The following is a 23,031-nucleotide window of genomic DNA, read 5'->3' on the forward strand; positions in this document are numbered from 1 at the left end:
ACGACGCCCCGCCCTCACGACGCCCCGCAATCACGACGCCCCGCCCTCACGACGCCCCTCAATCACGACGCCCCGCCCTCACGACGCCCCGCAATCACGACGCCCCGCCCTCACGACGGCCCGCAATCACGACGACCCGCCCTCACGACGCCCCTCAATCACGACGCCCCGCCCTCACGACGCCCCTCAATCACGACGCCCCGCCCTCACGACGCCCCGCAATCACGACGCCCCGCCCTCACGACGCCCCGCAATCACGACGCCCCGCCCTCACGACGCCCCTCAATCACGACGCCCCGCCCTCACGACGCCCCTCAATCACGACGCCCCGCCCTCACGACGCCCCTCAATCACGACGCCCCGCCCTCACGACGCCCCTCAATCATGACGCCCCGCCCTCACGACGCCCCGCAATCATGACGCCACGCCCTCACGACGCCCCGCAATTATGACGCCCCGCCCTCAAGACGCCCCGCAATCATGACGCCCCGCCCTCACGACGACCCGCAATCACGACGCCCCGCCCTCACGACGCCCCTCAATCACGACGCCCCGCCCTCACGACGCCCCTCAATCATGACGCCCCGCCCTCACGACGCCCCTCAATCATGACGCCACGCCCTCACGACGCCCCGCAATTATGACGCCCCGCCCTCAAGACGCCCCACCCTCACGAGGCCCCGCCCTCACGACGCCCCTCAATCACGACGCCCCGCCCTCACGACGCCCCGCCCTCACGACGCCCCTCAATCATGACGCCCCGCCCTCACGACGCCCCTCAATCATGACGCCCCGCCCTCACGACGCCCCTCAATCATGACGCCCCGGCCTCACGACGCCCCGCAATCACGACGCCCCGCCCTCATGACGCCCCGCAATGATGACGCCCCGCCCTCACAACGCCCCACTCTCACGACGCTCCGCCCTCACGACGCCCCGCCCTCACGACGCCCCACTCTCACGACGCCCCGCCCTCAAGACGCCCCGCAATCATGACGCCCCGCCCTCACGACGCCCCGCCCTCACGACGCCCCGCCCTCACGACGCCCCACTCTCACGACGCCCCGCCCTCAAGACGCCCCGCAATCATGACGCCCCGCCCTCACGACGCCCCGCCCTCACGACGCCCCGCTCTCACGACGCCCCGCCCTCACGACGCCCCGCCCTCAAGACGCCCCGCAATCATGACGCCCCGCCCTCACGACGCCCCGCCCTCACGACGCCCCACCCTCACGACGCCCCACCCTCACGACGCCCCGCCCTCAAGACGCCCCGCAATCATGACGCCCCGCCGGCTCCTGGGGTTGTTTGGCAAGGCCTGTGGGAAAGTTTAAGCGTGGGGAAGAGTGGGATGATTTCTTCTTCAGCAACACCAGGAATGTGCGGTTTGCCTGCATTAGGAAAACCGGCGTCAGGGGTGCGGGGCGCTGCACTGTTAGCAACCGCTTCCCCACCGGCCCGGGAGAAGCCGGGCTTTTTAGTGCCTTGTGCGCTCTGCTCCAGACGCGGGGGCTGCACACTTCGTTCCTGCCACCAGGTAGCTGGAAATGGAAAGTGAGTTCATACACAAAATGAAGTTACGTTTCTAGAGCAGCCGAGCCAAGTGCCACCGACGAGGCCGACCGAAGTGACCGCCCTCAGGGCCTCGGGTCGCTGCAGGTCTCTCGCTGGCTGGGAGGAGGGGAGGCGGCCTCGGCCCTCAGGGGAGCTGCCGCGAGAGGGAGCCGGAGTCGGGATTTGGGGAAGACGAAGGAGCGACGAGAGCACCCCGAGCCTGGACCGCGCAGAGGACACGGAGAGGCGGCCGGCTGGGCGCGGCGGCTCACACCTGTAGTCCCAGCACTTTGGGAGGCTGAGGCGGATCACATGAGGTCAGCAGTTCGAGACCCGCCCGGCCAAGATGTGAAACCCCATCTCTACTAAAAATATAAAAAATGAGTCGGGCGTGGTGGCGCGTGCCTGTTGTCTCAGCTGCTCAAGGAGGCTCAGGTTACAGTGAGCCAAGACCACCCCACTGCACTGCAGCCTGGGCTACAGAGCGAGAGACCCTGTCTCAAAAAAAAAAAAAAAAAAAAGGCCCAGAGGCCATTTCCACCTGCGTCTACATTTGATTTGAACAGAACAGGTCACTCTGTGGATCCCCACTCTGCTAGTGCCTGTACCTCTGCCGTCTCTCTCAACGTTTGGGGCAGTCCAGGCAGGTATCATTATCCCGGTTCCCACTGGTTTCACCAACCCTGTTGGCACGAGGCGCGGCAGTTACAGAGTCAGGACGAGGCTGGAGGTTACATGACGGAGGGTCCCCTCTCATCTGACGTCTTAGCCCCGCTTTCCCATTCCTTTCATGTCTGGCTCCTCCCTGGATTTCTTTCAGAGCCTGCGGCCGCAGTTTGAGCGTAGTGAGCAGAGAGGGCCAGGCAGGTGCACCGCCACAGCGTTACCCAAGCAGAAATCGACAGAACTTAGGGAATCTTGAGTCTTCCTCAAGCAGTGCAGGACTCTTTTTCAAATTCAGGCTGCTTCTCCTGGGCTCCCTGCTTCTCATTAACTTTTGCAGGGACTGCCTGTCCATCTTCTGTCTTGTTCAGTGCCCTTCTAATCTATTTTCCACGCGGGCCTTCTCCCTGACACAGTTTGATTTCCAGGTCGCCAGCAGGCTTCTCTCTGGCTTTGATTTCTGCACTTCTTTCCTGTGCCACATGTCTTTGCCACACGGAGGTGTCTTTGCTACCTTTTCACATTTCCTTTAAAGACCCCGCAGATGCTTGACAGAACGATGCAGAAATAATGCAGGATGAAAACACGGTTCTGGGGAGGCTGCTGTCTCAGGCTTGATGTAGGAATGAGGGAAGACTTAGACCTCCTCCCTCAGGGTACAGGGAAAGGGAAGTACAGGTTTTCAGCTTCTTAAGGTGTGGTTTTTGAACTTTTTAAAATTTTTGACTTCAGGTCCTTCTAGGGTAGACATGTAATGACATGGTTCAGAGGTGCAATGGGGAAGATGGCACGGCTTACTTTCAGTGAGAGCCCTCAGGCATGTAACAGATGATCAAATTCCAGCTTCCCACCCTCATCCTCCACCCCACCTCTCTCCCCCTGGCCCTGCAAAGCCAAAGGAGGATCAAGCACCCGTAAACCAGAAAGGTTTCAGAATTTCACTGATCCACACAGCGGGAGATACTTGGCCATGTCCCGGTTTTATGATTCTGTATTTTATTAATAATCTACCAGTCATTACCCACGTTTCTTTTGCAAACTTAAATGTCTTCACAAGAACCCATATCTCTAGTTGGGTGAAAATTAGTTTAGAAGCTAAGCGGAGGCCAGGCGCGGTGGCTCATGCCTGTAATCCCAGCACTTTGGGAGGCCAAGGCAGGCAGATCACTTGAGGTCAGGAGTTCGAGACCAGCCTGACCAACATGGTGAAACCCTGTCTCTACTAAAAGTACAAAAATTAGCTGGGCATGGTGACGCGTACCTATAATCCCAGCTGTTTGAGAGGCTGAGGCAGGAGAATTGCTTGAACTCTGGAGGCGGAGGTTGCAGTCAGCCAATGTCATGCCACTGCACTCCAGCCTGGGTGACAGAGTGAGACTCCATCTCAGAAAAAAAAAAAAAAAAAGCTAAGTGGAGGTGCGGGGGTGAAATGAACTTTCTTTGCTCCCCACTTAGCTTGGATATTTGAGTTTGCTTATATGCCTTAAACAAAGCAGATTCAGTAACTTCAGGTAAACGATCTGAAAGAGCTCCGTAAACTGAGGAAGAGGTATGGATTTCATGGTGTCCTGGCTACAGATGATACTTTAAATGAGCTTGAAAAGTTAGAGGATCATGATCATGACAGTGATAGAGACCATCTGGAGGGCAAGAAGTCGCCTGGCAGAGGAATGTTTGATGTTGGATTCATCGGCTGCTGTGAAAGAACAGCTGGGGGGCAGCTGCAGAGCTCAGGCCTCTGATCACCAGTCAGGGTCCCTCGGTGAGGACAGACCAGGAGACCAAGGATCAAGCCAAGTCCCAAAGCCACTTACTTCTATCTTCTATACCTCCTGCCTCTCTCTGCATCTGATATGGTTTGCCTCCATGTCTCCACCCAAATCTCATCTTGAATGGTAGCTCCCATAATTCCTGTGTGTTGTGGGAGAGACCCAGGAGGAGATAATTGAATCACGGGGGGCAGTTCTCTCATACTGTTCTTGTGGTAGTGAGGAAGCCTCAGGAGATCTGACAGTTTTATAAGGGGGAAACCCCTTTCACTTGGCTCTCATTCTCTCGTCTGCCACCATGTAAGACATGCCTTTCACCTTCTGCCATGATTGGGAGGCCTCCCCAGTCACATGGAACTATGAGTTCATTAAACTTCTTTTTATTAATAAATTACCCATTCTTGGGTATGTCTTCATTAGCAGCAAGAAAACGGATTAATACAGCACCTTGGATACATGCTCCACATCTCACAATAATTTTAATCCTGCAACACAAAGAGAAGGTTCAGTTACATTTTGATAATTCAGGAAGAGGTCACACATGGTGGCTCACACCTGTAATCCCAGTGCTCTCCTCCTCAACTCAATCTTTCTTGCTCCTGCTTCTGCCAGGTGACATGCCTACTGTCCCTTCACCTTCTGCCATGATTGGAAGCTTCCTGAGGCCTCCCTAGAAATGAGCAGATGCAAGCACCATGCTTCCTGTACAGCCTGCAGAACTGTGAGCCAATCAAACCTCTTTTCTTGATAATTGCCTACTCTCGGGTCTTTCTTTATTGCAGTGCAAGAGCAGCCTGGTACATACATGGACATATAATATGAGCTGGTACATCAAAGAACCTGAGCAAATGTTTGGCTGTTATTATGATGATGATATAACATAATGCAATGTCAAAATAGGTGAAAATTATTTTAGGTAACCTCCATGTGCATTTCTGTGTGTGTTAGTTGGAGCTGCCTTGGGCTGTGAGTGACTATGTTGCACTTCTCCTCCTCTTTCCCTCCCCACCCCCAGTGAAACCTTCAGTCCTTCCTCTGCAACCCCACCCCACCAGGGGTGTCTTCTCTTCCATTCCCCACTTGACATACAGCTTGGTCGGGAGTTGGAGAATCGCAGTCTAATGAACCCTTGCTTCTGGACTGAGTTCTTGCTCCTAGATCTCTCCATCTGAGTCATGTCCTTACTCCCCAAAGTTGGAAGGTCCCAGGGCAAACCCATCCTCTGGCCTCTCCCGGTCACACTTTGATCCTGTGACCAGCTCAAAGCCATGCAGTCTCAAAGCTTTCGTTTCCCCTTGAGTGCCTTTCTGACTCATGCCTTCCCCTCAACAGCGGCCTCACCACCCTAGGAGTTGGCTGGGATGTTTTCCAAACAACTTGCTGGGCTCTTGTTCCCATATCCCACTAAGACAATTGCTGTAGCCTCCTAATTTGGCCTCCCTGCCTCCAGACTCTCTCCTCCAAGCCCTGCCATGACCATGTTTACCTTCTGGGAGCATTTCTATCTACCCCATTGATGCCTGCCTTGCTGCAACCACCACAGTCCCACTTGGTAGCTGCAGAAGCCTCTTAATGGATGTCCCAGAGCTGCCCATGTCACCTCCAGGGCATCCTCTACGCTGTGCCCAGAGCATTGTTTCTAAATTGCAGATAAGATCAAGTTGCTCCCTAGCCCTCCATGGCACTGAACACCCTGGCTCCTTGCCATGTGCGTGACAGGGGCCCGTTCGTCTCTGAGCAGCCCCTGCCATCCTCTTCCCTGCTCCTACTCTCCCCTCGCACCAGCCTGCTTCTAGTCATTTTTTATTTTTTTGCTTTATTGAGATATAATTGACAAATAAAAATGGCACAGATTCAAGGAGTACAATGTGATTTTGTTTTCAGGCAGGATGACCCAGGCTGGAGTGCAGGGGTTGCAATCTCAGCTCACTGCAACTTCTACCTCCCGGGCTCCAACAATCCTCCCACCTCAGCCCCCAGAGTAGCTGGGACCACAAGCATGCACCACCATGCCTGGCTAATTTTTTGTATTTTTAGTAGAGATAGGGTTTCACCACCTTGGCCAGATCTGGAACTCCTGACCTCAGGTGATCCACCCATCTCGGCCTCACAAAGTGCTGGGATTATATGCATGAGCCACCACACCTGGCCAGGTGTTGCTTTGTATGTGTGCATATTTCTTTATTGTCTCTCTCCTGACTCTGCTGTAAGTTCTGTGACAGCAGGACCCAAGTGTATTTTTCTCACCACTGTGTACCCAACGCCTCGCACCTGGCACAGATAGCCACACTCCTATGTGTTGAATACATAAAAGAATATAGGAGCTCACTGCTCTGCTCAAACACCCTCTCTGGCTCCTACCACGTCACCCGAAGAAGCACAAGTTGTTTAGTTTGATACACAAGGCCCTGACCTTCCTTTCACATCCAAATTCACATGATCACCCTTCAAAAATCCATGCTTCAGAAACACAAGCCTTGCTACTTTATCTATAGGTCCTGCACTTTTCTGCCTTGATAACATGATTTTACTGCTGTTTAAACTATTTCGTGAGTGAATAAATGGCTCTAAATCATGCCCAGTCTTTTTATTTGAGACAGAGTCTTACTCTGTCTCCAGGCTGGAGTGCTGTGGCGGGATTTCAGCTCACTGCAACCTCTGCCTCTCAGGTTCAAGTGATTCTCCTGCCTCAGTCTCCTGAGTAGCTGGGACTACAGGTGCACGCCACCATGCCCAGCTAATTTTTGTATTTTTGGTAAAGACAGGGTTTCACCATGTTAGCCAGGATGGTCTCAATCTCTTGAGCTCGTGATCCACCCACCTCAGCCTCCCAAAGTGCTAGAATTACAGGCAGGAGCCATCACGCCCGGCCAAATCATGCCCAGTTTTCACCTCCCATCAAATGCCACATCCAGGGAGCCTCTGATACTGCAATGCTGGACCTCCCAGGGAGGAAGGGCTGGGGACTGCGGGCTGGGGGCTGGGGGCCGGGGAGACGCCTTTCCAGCTTTCCCCCGCTGTCCACGGAGAAATCGTCATTTAGATGAGAAAGAAAATGCTGAAATGTAGGATTTCAATTCCCCCATCAGATCCTCTGATTTTCGTTTTCTTAAAGTATGTGTGGTATTTTGAAGACCTGTCTTACGTGTGGTAAAAACTATAACCATATTCTCTTCTTTCAATCACTGCTGTGTTGGCGACAAATCTCTTTCATTAGTTTGCTTGGATTAGACTTTTATTTATATTTTTTGAATGTAATCTTTCTTTTTTCCTCTTTTTTTTTTTCTGTTCGTTTTTGGAGAAACGAACTTAGCAAATTTCAAGTATATCATTCGGTATTATTCACTGGTCACTGGGCTGTATGTTATACCCACGTTGGAGTGCAGTGGCATGATCATGGCTCACTGCAGCCTCTACCTCCTGGGCTCAGGTGATCCTCCCACCTCAGCCTCCTGAGTAGCTGGGACTATAGGTATTGACCACCAAGCCTGGCTAATTTTTACATTATTTTTGCAGAGAGGAGGGTCTCACTATGTTGCCTAGGCAAGTCTTGAACTTCTGGGCTCAAGCAATCCTCTCACCTCAGCCTCTCAAAGTGCTGGGATTACGAGCCTGAGCCACTGAGCCTGGCCGTCTTTCTACTCTTAATGATGGGACATGATGTGGGAAATGGGTTGTGACAGCTTTGTCGGCTGGGCTAAATGGAGTTTTAAAAACTCTTGGTCCAAATGTACAAAGCAGGAAATATAATTAGCACAGGATGTCTGTACAACTGTAGCTACCTATGCTGTTACCTGCTGCACGTTGACACGCTGGATTTACATGTGTCGAACTGTGACTTTCCTGACACCGCTCTGCTTTCCTGCACTGCTGTAAGACCTTTACATTTTAGAATTAACATGTTTATTGATTTGAACAAATTGAACTTCATGTTGAACGCACTGAAGAAACTGGCAAAATTCAAAGGCGTGTAGGGAACAAGCGTAAGGTGCAATTTCAAGGGGTTCACAAGTTTGAAATGTAAACTCCTTTCTCTTCTCTACCTGTCCATCCACCCAAATATTGTGTGCCAGCATGTGTGTGTCTGTGCAGAGTCGTATATTTGCATACGTTAAAGACGGGACTGAGTTTTATGTCTCTGTCAACATGGTACAGCCATGATAACGTGTCTTCTTTCCCAGCCACACATGTGGAATCATGGACATCCCCAGAAAGTCTTTGAACTTGTGCAATCTGTGGAATTTGTCAGGAAGTTAGAGTTTTAAAAATTTATTTGTTTATTTAGAGATAGAGTCTCTCTCTGTTGCCCAGGCTGGAGTACAGTGAAGTGATCTTGGCTCACTGCAACCTCTGCCTCCTGGGTTCAAGCCCAAGTAGAGATGGGCTTTCACCATGTTGGTTAGGCTGGTCTCGAACTCCTGATCTTGTGATCTGCCCACCTCAGCCTCCCAAAGTGCTAGAGTTACAGGCATGAACCACCAATCCTGGCCTTCTATTTTTATTTTTTAACTAAGTATAAATAGATTTGATAAACAGAGAGACCCCAGTTTATATCTAAGTTTCACATATTGTCTAAACATAGAAATTATATAACGTATAATATAAACTTGGAATAAGATAGCATAATGCTTCGTAACCTGCTTTTCCCCAATACATTATAAATCCTTCCATCACACTAAATGGTAACAGTAGGCCAGGCGCGGTGGCTCAAGCCTGTAATTCCAGCACTTTGGGAGGCTGAGGGGGGTGGATCACGAGGTCAAGAGATCGAGACCATTTGGTCAACATGGTGAAACCCCGTCTCTACTAAAAATATAAAAAATTAGCTGGGCATGGTGGCGCGTGCCTGTAATCCTAGCTACTCAGGAGGCTGAGGCAGGAGAATTGCCTGAACCCAGGAGGCGGAGGTTACGGTGAGCCAAGATCTCGCCATTGCACTCCAGCCTGGGTAACAAGAGCAAAACTCTGTCTCATTAAAAAAAAAAAAAAAAAAAAAGGTAACACTATATGATAAAACAGCATGGTGCCATTCAGGTCATTTGTAGGAAAATATTTCCTATAAAATGCTTGTCTCTTTTGACAGGCATTTAAGTTGTCCCTAATTTTTCATCTTAGAAAAAAATACCTCAATGAACAAACTTTAAGATAAATTTCTCTGCGTGTCTCTGCTCTTTCTCTCGGATGCATTTTTAGAAGTGGTGTTGCTAGGTAAAAGGATAGGAATGTAGCTGATAGTGTCCAGGTGTGAAGAGAAAGGGCGTGACTGGCTTAGAAATTACCTATTGGGTGTGGTGGCTCACACCTGTAATCCTAGCACTGTGGGAGGCTGAGGTAGGAGGATCATTTGACCATCCAGGCTCAAGAAAAAAGTTCGAGAAACGCCTAGGCAGCATGGCGAAACCTCGACTCTGAAAAAAATACAAAAATCAGCCTGTATTATTGTGCATGCAGCTGTGATTTCAGCCACCCAGAGGTTGAGGTGGGAGAATCACCTGAAACCAGGGAGGTGGCAGCTGCAGTGAGCTGTGATCGCACCACTGCACTTCAGCCTGGGTGACAGAGTGAGATCTTGTGTCCAAAAATGAAAGGAAACCACCTACTGATGTGGTTGAATTTGCTCCACGAAGATGGCAGTACCCACTGGATGCCCTACAGTGTACACACACACAGCCTTGTAGAACGAACAGCTTTTCAGGTATTGTCAAGACCTCCTCTGCATTTGCAATAATAAGGAAGGGAAATGTGGCTGCAGTAAGTCAGGGTTCTCCAGAGAAACAAACCCAGTAGGAAATGTTGGTATAAAAATATTAAAATATGTTACAAATATATAGAAGGAGGTTTATTATGGGGAATGTGTTCATGTGATTATGGAAGCTGAGAAATCCCACGGCCGGCCATCTGTGCACTGGAGACCCAGGCAAGCTGGTGCCATCGTTTAGCCCAGGTCCAAAGGCCTGAGGGAGCCATGGCCTAAGTCCCAGGGGAGGAAATCCCCAGCGGAGGGCAGGAGGAGAGAAGACGGCCCGGTTCAAGGAGGGAGGCAGGAAAGAAAGGGTGCGTTTTTCTTCCTCTACTCTATTTAGGTCCTCAACAGATTGGACGAGGCCCGCCCATGTTGGGGAGACTGATCTAGTTTCTGAGTCCACTGACTCAAATGCTGGTTTCTTTCAAAAATATCCTCGCAGACACATCCAGAAATAGTGTCAAATCTGGGTACCCAGGCCCAGTCAAGCTGACACGTAAATCAACCATCACCGTGCAGAGATGGGGATGGGCAGAAGGAAATGGAACAGGGAAATCTCAGAATCACAACAGCTTTGCTGGGCTGGTTAATCTTTCCAGGCATTCCACAGATTGCTTAGCAAAGACTCCAGCAAAAGACCCACATATTACAATACTTAAGGTTAGATCACCAATGGTTTGAGAAATATCATCTTACAAAATGCCTCTTTTGGTATTATCCAATCTCAGTTCATTTAAGTCCCAGAAATGTGGCCTGTAATCCCAGCATATTGGGAGGCCAAGGCGGGAAGACTGCTCGAGCTGAGGAGTTCAAGACCAGCCTGGATAGTATAGTGAGACCTCATCTCTACAAAAAATAAAAAAGATAGCCTGGTGTATTGGTGCACACCTGTGATCCCAGCTGCTTGGGAGGCTGAGGTGGAAGGATCACTTGAGCCCAGGAGGTTGAGGCTGCAGTGAGCTATGATCATGCCACTGTACTCCAGCCTGGGGGACAGAGTGAGACCCTGTCACCACAAAAAAGGAGAGAAAAGTTCCTCTTGCCCAAGGGACTCAAGCATAACATAGTGTCACCTTCCCTCTCCCAGGTTAGAAGAGAGAGGTCTCCTTGCTTTGATTTGCATTATCTTTTGTCTATGAGGAAACTGCTTCTGACCTCCTTCAGTTAGAAACACTTGCCCTTTTTTTTTTTTTAAGTGTTGCTCATATCCCTCTTTTGCACTGCTTCTGTCTTCCTGCCTGGCCACCTTGACGCCCTCATACCCACCACCATCACTGGACCATACAGTGAGATCTCTTCTCTACCAATGGCTCTGCCATTCTTGGCATGGAGGAAGGGGAAATGAACTGAGCCCAGAATCAAGACATCTAGATCTGCCTAAATTTGTCTAGAATTGTCTCTAGATTTGTCTACTCACCTGTCAAATGAGAGAGTTAAGCTTCTTGAGATATTTTCACAGTTTGATAGGAAGCCCTAGGGCTTCTAAGGAGAATGCTTCGGACTATGAATTCAAAGGGGGTGCTGCTAAGAGGCCTGTCCCCTCAGGCCTCTTAGCAGCACCCCCTTTGAATTCATAGTTGCCAACCTCATAGTTGCCTCAACGTCGTCCTCCCATACCTGTTTGATATATTGGGTTCTCTCCATTTTTTTTAGACGGCATTTTGCTCTTGTTACCCAGGCTGGAGTGCAATGGCGAAGTCTTGGCTCAGCTCACCACAACCTCCACCTCCTGGGTTCAAGGGATTCTCCTACCTCAGTCTCACAAGTAGGTGGGACTACAGGCATGTGCCACCAGGCCCGGCTCATTTTTTGTATTTTTAGCAGAGACTGGGTTTCACCATGTTAGCCAGGATGGTCTCGATCTCCTGACCTCAAGATTGGCCTGCCTCGGCCTCCCAAAGTGCTGGTATCACCTGCGTGAGCCACTGCGCCAGGCCTTTTTTTTTTTTTTTTTTTTTTTTTTTTTGAGTTTTGCTATGTTGCTCAGGCTGGTCTCAAACTCCTGACCTGAAGCAATTCTCCTGACTCAGCGTCTCAAGTAGCTGGAATCACAGGCACGCACCACCTCACTGTGGAAAATTTGTTTGAAACTTGAGTTCTACTGATTAAATACAAACCAATTTTGAAGGCCATTAAACAAGACGTGGCGGAGGTGGGGAGAGGGGCTTTCAGATGCGACATTTTACGATTTTGAATCAGTCTAAAGAAAACGAAGAGCTTAATTTTTCTCCCACAGAACTTCGCATGAGGAGGAGGGAGAGATTTTATGAATGACAGCAACTTACTACGCTGAGTCACTTCTTTATTTTCTCAGAAATGCATCCTTCGAGGAGAGACTTAAGCGCATGCGCACAGCCAAGGCGGCTGCCTCGTGTCTGAAGTCTCTCTCGCTTCCCAGTCATCAGTATTCACCCCCACTCCTGACTTTGCATTCTGGGGCATTCGTCCTCTGTGGGAGGCCCTGATTATTCATCCATTTCCACGACACATGGTGTAGTATGATTAGAAGCGGAAACTGGGGCGCGAAAAGGATGAGCCACTGACCTCGCATGGCCCACATTGTCTATCCAAGCCAGTGCACCGGGATCTGAGCTTCCTGCAAACAGTTCCCTTTCTGCCACCGCTGCCCCGCCGCCGAGAGACTTAGTTCTCTTTTCTGATCTCTTGGTGGCCCCCGGACTGCTTCTTTCTCTTTCTCTTTTCTTTTTCTGGGAAGTGCATCATCCTTTGGCAGGTTGTGGGCTGAGAAAGGCGGGGCCTCCGAGTCCAAAAACCACCTTCTGGGTGCAGGTGAGAGGGTGGTGAGGACACCTGTCCTGGGTAGCTGGAGAAAATGGGGAGGCGGTTCACCCTTGTTGCCGGACCCGTCTCATCGAGCCCTTTGTTGCCCTTGACCATTCATATGTTGAAGCAAACGGCATAAAGAAGGTTACAGCATGATCTGGGAAGAACCAAGCAGGCAGTTGAGTTTCAAGATAATATTTAAACGTATAGCAGAGTTCATGATGTGACAGCTCAGGCCTATTTCATTTGCAAAAGTTGAGCTTTTTGGAAAGGAAAAGGATTTTCAAGTTCCAAAGTCTTAACTCTGAATGCGAATAGGGAAAGGCCAAGGAACTCAACACCCAAAGCTTATACCATCAGGCCAAGCTTCCCAGCCAAGCTTTTCCACTCTGTGGCAACAGGGGAGAAGACGACATCGTGTCTGTGCAGCACACTGAGTCACGCCCTGCCACTGCCCAGGGTGAGCATACACTGCACCCTACCTGGCCACCTGAGGCTGAAGGGGTCAACTTCGTATCCCACCCATCCTTGCTGCTAGTCCACATCATGTAGTTCTGCCAAGTAAACCACAAAATGCAAAGAATCCACGATGTGAGAGCTGTGTTTCCCATAAATAAGAGATAAAAATAACATCTAGGCTGGGCCCAGTGGCTCATGCTTGTAATCCCAGCACTTTGGGAGGCTGAGGTGGGCAGATCACAGGAGTTTGAGACCAGCCTGACCAACATGGTGAAACCCCACCTCTACTAAAAATACAAAAATTAGCCAGGCCTGGTGGGGCATGACCATAAAATCCCAGCTCCTCAGGGGGTTGAGGCAGAAAAATCACTTGAACCTGGGAGGTGAAGTTACAGTGAGGTGAGGTCGCAACACTGCACCCCAGCCTGGCCAACAGAGTGAAACTCTGTCTCAAAAAATAAAAATTAAAAACCCTCTAGACTGCAGAGAACAGAGCAAGACTCTGATGTGGGTACCCTACAAAGGGCTTTTTCTCTGGTAGAGTCTTTAAGGGACTAGAAGTAAATTTTTTAAAAATTCAATATAGAATCGTGATGAGAAGCCACTGCACACCCATGAGGATGGCTACTACCCAAAAGACAGAAAATAACAAGTGTTGGCGAGGAAGCCGAGAAACTGGAACTCTTGCGCACTGGTGTTGGGAAAGAAAAATGGTACAGCCGCTGTGGAAAACAGTATGGCTCTTCCTCAAAAAATTGCACATAGAATTACCATGTAATCCAGAAATTCCACTTCTGGGTATGGGCCCAAAAGAACTGACAGCAGAGACTCAGAGAGATATCTGTGGCCTGATGTTGATAGCAGCATTATTTGCAATAGCCAAAAGGTGAAAGCAACCCAATGTTCACTGATAGACGGATGCATAAATAAGCTGTGTTCTCTCCACACAATGCAATACGATTCAACCTTAAATAAGGAGGAAATTCTGCCACGTGCTACAACATAGATGAACCCTGAGGACACTATGCTAAGCGAAATAAGCCAACGCCAAAGGACAAATGCTATATGATTCCACTTACTGGTTTCTCTAAGGAACCATTCTTGTTGCTGTACCTAGAGTGTTCACATTCATAGAAACAGAAAGTAGAATGCTGGTGGCCAGGGGCTGGGGGATGGGAAAATGGAGAGTTGTAGGTTTTTTTTTTTTTTTTTTTATGGAGTGTCACTCTTGTTGCCCAGGCTGGAGGGCAGTGGAGCAATCTTGGTTCACTGCAACCTCCACCTCCCGGGTTCAAGTGATTCTCCTGCCTCAGCCTCCTGAGTAGTTGGGATTACCAGCACCCCCCATCATACCCAGCTAATTTTTGTATTTTTAGTAGCGACAGGGTTTCATCATATTGGCCAGGCTGGTCTCAAACTCCTGATCTCAGGTGATTCACCCGCCTTGGCCTCCTAAAGTGCTGGGATTACAGGCGTGAGCCACTGTACCTGGTCAAAACTTGTAGTTTAATGGGTATAGAGTTTCAGTTTTGCAAGATAAAAAGCTTCCGGTGATGGGTGATGGCGATGGTGGCACCACGATGTGAATGTGCTTCATGCCACTGAACTGTTGACCTTAAGATGGCAATGGCTGAGATCGTAAATTTTATGCAATATGTGCATTTTACAAAAATTTAAAAACAATTCAACACATGAGATTTTTAAAAGTTGAAAATAGATTTGGGAGGATCTGGGAAAAGCTCAAGTCTTGGAGAAGTCACCTCTGCTAGAGCCAGTGGTATCTGTGCAGAGATGCCTGGAGGACAGAAGATGGCCCCTCCTCATCTGCCCCTGCAGCAGTGGCTCAGCCTTCTGGGAGAGAAGTGGGAACAGGGAAACCCTGATCTGACTAATTTGAAATGACTGAGAAGTCAGTAATATGACGTGGGCTTTCCTGGAAGCGACAAGATTAATTTCTGCTGTCAAGACAGAAATGATATTATCATAGAAAAATACAGAAAGCCTACATCTGCATGCTTGAGGTTTGTGACCATGAAACACACTCCAGGAGAAAGCAGAATTGTGGAAACAGTATGTCTTTTCCCTAAACATAGAAACAGAATTACTATGTGATCCATCAATTTCAATGCTGGGTACAGACCCAAAAGAATTGAAAGCAGAGGGAGGCCGAGGCGGGTGGATCACAAGGTCGAGAGATCGAGACCATCCTGGTCAACATGGTGAAACCCCGTCTCTACTAAAAATACAAAAAATTAGCTGGGCACAGTGGCGCGTGCCTGTAATTCCAGCTACTCAGGAGGCTGAGGCAGGAGAATAGCCTGAACCCAGGAGGCAGAGGTTGCGGTGAGCCAGGATCGTGCCATTGCACTCCAGCCTGGGTAACAAGAGCAAAACTCCATCTCAAAAAAAAAAAAAAAAAAAAAAAAGAATTGAAAGCAGAGACTCAAAGAAATATTTGTACCCTGAGGTTCATAGCAGCATTATTCACAGTAGCCAAAAGGCAGAAGCAACCCAAATGTTCATTGACAGATTAATGAATAAACAAAATGTGGTCTATCCATACAATAGAATATTATTCATCCTTAAAAAAGGAGGAAATTCTGCCACGTGCTACAACATGGCTGACCATAAAACTCATACATGAGGAGAAGACAGAACATGCACCAGAAGAAGACTGAGCCACCGCTGGATTTGCCCCCAGCACTCAGGCTTTCTCCCAAGATGGCAGCAGCTCAGCCATCAGGCCACTAGTTTGAGAGTCACTTCCTTTCTTCAGCTGGTCTCACCCAGGCTGACTTCCTCAGGAAAGCTGAGTGGTAAAAAGGAGCTTGATGCAAACAACATTCCGAGTCACCTGCCAGGACGGACCCTCCCCCATTGTACAGAGTCCAAGCGTTGTAGATGATCTGTGACGGATCCAGACATAAAGTTTGAATTTTTTGAAATTTGATCAGAGGGTAAGTTTTCAAAAAATTATTGTATTTGACTGTATTGCTCTTGCCCTCTCCTATTCCTTCTGAAACAAATTATCCCATTTGTTACTACAACTGTGCCCCACTCACCCGAGTGAGATGGCATATGAGGTCATTCCGACACCGCTGCCTGGTTACGTTTTTATCTTATTTTACTATAAACATAAGTAAGCCCCTTTCCTGGGATCACCTCCGGAGCGTTTCTGGGACTATCTGAGGACACCAGCATGTCGCACACACCCCTCCTGGCTGTTGCTCACCCTGCTGTTTTCTCCAGCACGCTGAGGTGTGCCTTGGTGACCGCTGGCCTCGGCTCCCCCACCTTCCCGAGAGACTGCCTCCCAGTTTCGGGAACAAGGAGTTCCAGGGCTTTCGCCCAAGTGTGGGCACGGTTCAAGTCAGTGGTAACTTTTGGAGAGACTTTATTTTTTAAGAGACTGTGCCACAGAGAATGACAGCTCAGTGACGGGCCTGGAGCAGCACTGGATAAATATTTGCTGAATAAATGAAGCACGCTCTCAGCCCACAGGCCTAGGGTGAATGCCTCTTTGTTTGTCAGGGTTCTGTTAGGCAGGAACCAACTCACCCTTGAACCGTCCTGACTTTGACCTTCAAGTCCAGCCCCACTTTCTCACCTTGTGGGGACCACAGGCAGGAAGCCGTTTTGCTGTTTCTCTCTTTCTCCTGTCTCCCTCTCTGCCTTTGCTTCCTAACCCCAGCATGGGTCTCTTCTAGAATGACAGATGGGGAAGGGCCACCCCTTACTCATGCCTACCAAGCAGCCACTAAGAGGATTCAGTGGTCCAAACTTGGCCCATTCCAAGTAATTCAATTGTGCCTACACCGTGGCACGTGCCAGGCAGGCAGGGGCTTCTACGGCCTGCATCGTAGCAGGAGGGGAGGCTCCTTCCCCCAGGAAGAATCAACAGCTCACACAACAAAACTCAATGACAACAAACAGAAACAACCCCCTTCCCTATTCATCACCAAAACATTGTGCTCTGATTCCTGCCAAGTGTCCTCCAAACCCAGGCAGAGGAAAAAGGCATATGTTTTCCCCTTTCTGTCCATTCTTCCCAGTCCCTTTCTCTCTCTCTCTCTCTGAGATGGGATACGTAGCTTCCAGCAGGCTGAATGCATCTTTTGCACTGAAATGGAAGGCGTGCATTGCTGCTGTGAGTTGGGACCGCTGAGGTCCCAAGCTGCCTCTCCTTTGGCTCCTCATGGGCTCTGGCCCTTGGTCAGCCTGCTATATGGCACATAGCAGGCACACAAATGCTTTTTTTTTTTTAATAGTGTGGTGTGCATAGCCTCCCTTCCTGGAAGGGAGGGAAGCAGGGTCCCCGGGGAAGGTGGCTGATACAAAGATGGCCTCTGTGTCCAGCCTGACATCCTGGGCCTGCTGGCCGGCAGAGATTGGAGCATAGAGGTCCCCCCTTGGCCCCAGCGCCAGCGGGACCTTTACCCTCCTTTCTCCCCTGGCTCCCTGCCATGCCAGCTCTGTTTATGAAAGGACAGTTCTTTATTCAGGGCCAAGAGTAGCTTCCACTCCACCCATCCTCAGAGGCGCTTCGTAGTCTCAGGCATGTCTGTGGTGCAAAGGCGTCACCCCCTGTAGTTTTGGGTGAATTTTCACACCCTCTTGCAGAGGGGACCGGGCCCAGAGCCCAGGCTTCTGCTTGGCTTTTGTCCTTGGATTGAGGTTTCCTTCTGGGGACTGGCGCTCAGTGCTGGGCTGAGGCCGTCCTTACCAGCCCCTCTGTTTGGGATTCCTGAGAAGGCTTTCCAGACTTTTCCGGCCACCATGTCAGAGGAGAGGATCTGCCCTGTGCCATTCAGAGGCTGGGACCCCTGACGAATCGTCGTCTTTATTCTCTAAAATTCCCCCTCCTGAACCAGCCCCTGCAAAATGCAGCAGGGATTTTTCCCAACCGAGACCTTAAGTCTTTCAATAACGTCCATACTTTCTTTCTCCACCACCTCTAAGAGTAGATGTCTGCTGTCTCCTGTGACTTTTATGAAAGTTCCTTATGAGGATAAAGGAATTTCAGAAGGCTGAGAACAGGCTTGAGGTGCCCACGCCTTATTCCAGGAAAACACCCCTGGCTATCAGGGCTCCCTTCTCCCCAGGCATGACTGGAATCTGGCAGTTTCTCCGAAGCATGTGTGTGGATGCTGGCACACAGGAGTGCATGGGAGTGCCTGGGCGTCCTTTTATCTAGATTGCCATGGCCACCCAGGCTTCCTTTCACTTGTGCATGTACACTCAGTGGGGGAGAGTTCAAACATATCCCACCCCTGGCTGAGGCTTCATGCCAATTCCACTTCTGCTCCTTGTGATTTCATACAAGCGGGGCGCATACTGGCTCTTTGTGCTTGGAGTTCTGGAAACACCCACACCTCCACCACAGTAGATTTCTCAAGGGGGTACAGCAGAGAGAAAGAACCGGAGCTGCGGGGTGCCAAATAAGAGATGTTTCTCAAAGGCAACAAACGCAGCAAGGATTCTGTGAATTTAAGGCATCTTTTCAGGATGAAAGGAAACATACATTGATGTTATGTTGATTCAGTGCCAGAGATGTCTCCTCGCAAATGGAAAAAAAAATGCACAGGTGCAGCCTTGTCCCATGTGCTCTTGGAGTTACGCCAAAGTGGGTGAGAAAGTGACAAGCCTCCTGGGAGGGCCCAGAGGTCCTGGATGGAGCAGACTGTCTCTTGTATGGGACAAACCCCGCAGTGCTGGCCTCTGCTGGAGCAGCTCTAGGTGTGGGGTGCAGAGAAGCTGTTCAGGTTCAGAGATCTCCTAAGATGTTCCTGAGGCTCTCCGCAGACATAGGGGGATCCACCAGCTGCCTTTCTTTCTTGGGGTGTCAGAATCCCCTCCTCACTCCCGCTCATCACCCCTGCAGAAAATGTGGGGGCAGGGAGATGGTGACTGTGGAATCCAGGGGCCTCTGTGTAGGAATCACAGGACTCTACCAGGCTTCCAAGACGTGATGACACAGTGGAAAACTTTCCTTCCAGCTGGTGCAGGTTGGGGGATCAGGAGCCCTCCTGGGGGTCCCAGCAGTCCTGAGACTTTTCCTCTGATCCTCGGGCATCTTAGTCCGCTTTGCGCTGCCATAAAGGAATGCCTGAGACTGGATCCTTTATAAAAAAAAAGAAGAGGTGTATTTTCACCTCACAGCTCTGCAGGCTGTGTGAGAAGCATGGAGCCTGCACCTGCTTCTGGGAAGTCCTCAGGAGGCTTTTACTCAGGGCAGACGGGGAAGCAGGAATTTTGTGGTGAGAGAGGGAGCTACAGAGAGAGGGAGACAGAGAGAGAGAGAGACAGAGAGAGAGAGAGAGAGAGAGAGAGAGAGAGAGAGAGAGAGCGAGCGAGAGGTGGGGGCAGGTCCGAGACTCTTTATAACAATCTGATCTCATTGTAACTCAATACCAGAGGGGATAAAAGGATGGGGGCACCAAGCCATCGTGAGAAGCCAGCCCCCATGACCCACACACCTTCCATCAGACCCTACCTTCAAAACTACGGATGGTTTTTCAGCATGAGACTTGGAGAAGACAGACATCCAAACTCTATCACCAGGGCAGGCTTTTTGCCTCAGAGTGCCCCTCTCTCGTGTCCTCTTTTCTCCCACCATCAATAATAAGAACATGAATAGAGATTATTCCCTCACTCAGTGAATACTGAGTGAGTGCTCCCTAGGCACCAGGCACCGCCTGTGTGTGGGACGTGGCAGTCACCTTGCATGTGTAGTGTGCCTTCCAGTTCACAAAGCACTTGCAGTGCAATCACCCCATCTTTTTTTTGTTGTCGTTATTGGTTATGCAATTTTTTATTGTGGCTAAAACACACACACACAAGATTAGCCGGCTTAGGCCAGGCATGATGGCTCACACCTGTAATCTCAGCACTTTGGGAGGTCGAGGCAGGAGGATTGCTTGAGCTCAGGAGTTCTAGACCAGCCTCGGCAACATGGCGAAACCCCATCTCTATAAAAAAGATGAAAAATTAGCAGTGTGTGGTGGCGGGCACCTGTAGTCCCAGCTACTTGGGAGGCTGAGGTAGGAGGATTCCTTGAGCCCAGGAGACAGAGGCTGCAGTGAGCCGTGACTGCACCACCATACTCCAGCCTGGGGACAGAGCAAGATTCTGTCTTCCAAAAAAAAAAAGCCAGCTTAATTTTTTTTTTAATTTTTTATGACGGAGTCTTGCTCCGTCAAGACGTATGTTTTGACTCAGCAATTTCATGTAGAATCTAGAAAGTGACATTTCAGACTGAATGGAAGCTTACGGTGAAAAGACAAATATCTCACGATCAAAACCAATGGGAAGCTATTTGTGAAACTGCTTTACGATGTGTGCATTCGCCTTCCAGAGTTTAATTTATGTTTGGATTCAGCAGTTTAGAAACGCTCTTTGTGTAGAATCTAACAGCAACTATTTCCAACTCCACTCTGGCCTATGGGGGAAACCCGAATATCTGGTTTTAAAACTAGATACGTTGAAAGTGTGATCTCAGCTCACTGTAGCCTCCGCCTCTGGGGTTCCAGCGATTCTCCTGCCTCAGCCTCCTGGGTAGCTGGGATTATAGGTACGCGTCACCATGCCTGGGTAATTTTTGTATTTTTAGTAGAGACGGGGTTTCTCCATGTTGGCCAGGCTGGTCGTGAACTCCTGACCTCAGGTGATCCACCCACCTCAGCCTTTAAAGTGCTGGGATTACAGGTGTGAACCACCACGCCCCACCGGGCTTAACCATTTTAAAGTGTACAGTTCACTCATGTTAAGCACATTCACATTGCTGTGCAAACAATCTCTAGAAGTTTTTCATCTTGCAAGATTGAAACTTTTTACCCACTAAATGGTAACTTCCCTTTCTTGCCACTCGAGCCTCTGTTAACCACCATTCTCCTTTCTGTTTCTATGAATTTGACTATTCTGGGAATCTTAGATAAGGGAAACCATACAGTTCTTGTTTTCTCGTGACTAGCTTCTTTCACAGTGTGGTGTCTAAGGTTCATCCCGGTGGTACCATAGGATCCTAATGTTTTTCCTTTGTTTGTTATTGTTTTTTGTTTTGGGGGACAGAGTCTCACTCTGTTGCCCAGGCTGGAATGCAGTGGTGCGGTCTTGGCTCACCACAACCTCCACCTCCCAGGTTCGAGCGATTCTCCTGCCTCAGCCTCCCGAGTAGTTGGGATGACAGGCATGCACCACCATATCTGGCTAATTTTAAATTTTTAGTAGAGACAGGGTTTTTCCATATTGGTTAGGCTGCTCTCAAACTCCCTAGGTGATCCGCCCGCCTCAGCCTCCCAAAGTGCTGTGATTACAGGCATGAGCCACCGCACCCGACAGATCCTAATGTTTTTAAACCTCCACAGCAACCCCTTCAAGTTAGATTTTGTATTTCACAGCTGAGAAAATTGAGACGCAAAAGGAATAAGCAATTGTCCATAGCTAGTGTCGCAGGTTGACACCAGCTTTGAAGGTTGGTCTCCACCTCCAAGAAATGCCCAAGTCCCAAGTCCCATTACCGTGAATGTGGCCTTACTTGGAAATAGGTCTTTGCAGATGTAGTAGTTAAGTTCTGGATCTCAAGATGAGATTATCCTGAATTTGGGGTGGTCTCTACATTCTATGACTGATGTCCTCGTAAGAGAAGGGAGTGGGAGATTCGAGATACATAGACAAAGTTTCAGGGAAGGAGGGCGTGTGGTTATAGAGGGAAGTTATGCTACTGTAAGCCAAGGAACAGCACGGTCCACCGGAAGCTGGAAGTGCCAGGAAACGTCCTCCCCTGCAGCCCTGAGAGGGAACGTGGCCCTGCCAATGCCTTGATTTCAGACTTCCGCCCTCTAGAACCATGAGACCATACGTTTTGGTTGTTTTAAGCCTCCCAGTGTGTGAGAATTTGTGATAACAGCCCAAGCCAAAGAATCTAGTGAACAGATTGGGCACGGAGGCTCACGCCTGTAACCTCAGCATTTTGGGAGGCCAAGGTGGGAGGATCGCTTGAGCCCAGGAGTTCAAGACCAGCCCGGGCAAGATAGCAAGATCCTGATTCAATCAATCAATCAATAAAAATAAAGAGTACAGTGCCTAGAATAGTTTCTAGAAAACATTTCAACAGGAAATATTTGTTGAATGAATGGGGCTGGCATGGTGGCTCACACCCGTAATCCCAACACTGGGAGGCTAAGGCTGGTGGATCACTTGAGATCAGGAGTTTGAGACCAGCCTGGCCAACATGGTTAAACCCTGTCTGTATTAAAAACAACAACGAAAAACAAAAAAAAACAGAAATTAGCCAGGCAAGGTGGCGTGCGCCTGTAATCCCAGCTACTCAGGAGGCTGAAGCACGAGAATTGCTTGAACCTGGGAGGTGGAGGTTGTAATTAGCCGAGGTTGCACAACTGCATTCCAGCCTGGGCGACAGAGTGAGACTCCATCTAAAATAAAAGAAAAAAAGTTATATTTATTGAATGAATGGAATGGAATACCCAGGTAGGCTCTAGGTCCATCTGGATTATTAATTCCTAGCATTAATTTTTCTCCTCACTGAGGGAAAATTTTAGGCAACCACAAAAGTAAAATATCACTTAAGTATTGTTTTGCTATTATCGTGAATGATTACTCATAAACGGTAAGGGCGTTGTGTGAGACTCCTCCACCCCAGCCCACATCTGGGTCAGACAGCAGGACCTGCAAGAAAGCTGGTGGGTCCATATCATTTGTCTGGAGAACACTGAGCTCCTCCCTGATATGGAAACAATCTGAACCTGAATCCGCTGCCCTTCTGGCTTCTGCCCTTTTCTCTTCTTCCTTTGTGGATGGAGCAGAGGGCATCGGCCATGCTTGTCACCTCTCTGCCCTTTCCTCAATGTCCTTCCTGTTTCCACGCTCAGCAGCAGCAAGTCTTCTCCTTCCAAAGGTCACAGATGGCGCCTTTGTTTAGAGTCAGCCAGCTGTCTTCCTCCACCCGCTCTCGCCTGAGCGGGGTGTTCACCCTTGATCCACTTTCGCTTCTTGGACCGCTCTCTTCGCATGCGCTTCCTTCAGGCTCTGCTCCTGGTCCAG

At 49.6% G+C, this 23,031-nt stretch overlaps 1 protein-coding gene across 20 annotated transcripts in view; it reads left to right on the forward strand.

Moving 5' to 3' along the window:
- Positions 1–1,293: 1,293 nt before the first annotated feature.
- Positions 1,294–23,031, forward strand: part of USP6NL (USP6 N-terminal like) — a 275,187-nt gene continuing 253,449 nt past the window's right edge. For 19 of the 20 annotated variants that reach the window (XM_078329248.1, XM_078329245.1, XM_078329259.1 and 16 more), the window contains exons 1-2: positions 1,294–2,197; positions 4,599–4,707. The gene's annotated coding sequence lies outside the window, so the exon portion shown is untranslated. The remainder of the gene's footprint in view (positions 2,198–4,598; positions 4,708–23,031) is intronic. The other variant, XM_078329250.1, reaches the window with a different exon arrangement.

The sequence above is a fragment of the Callithrix jacchus genome, chromosome 7, assembly GCF_049354715.1.
Source record: "Callithrix jacchus isolate 240 chromosome 7, calJac240_pri, whole genome shotgun sequence".
NCBI classification, from domain to species: Eukaryota; Metazoa; Chordata; class Mammalia; order Primates; family Cebidae; genus Callithrix; species Callithrix jacchus.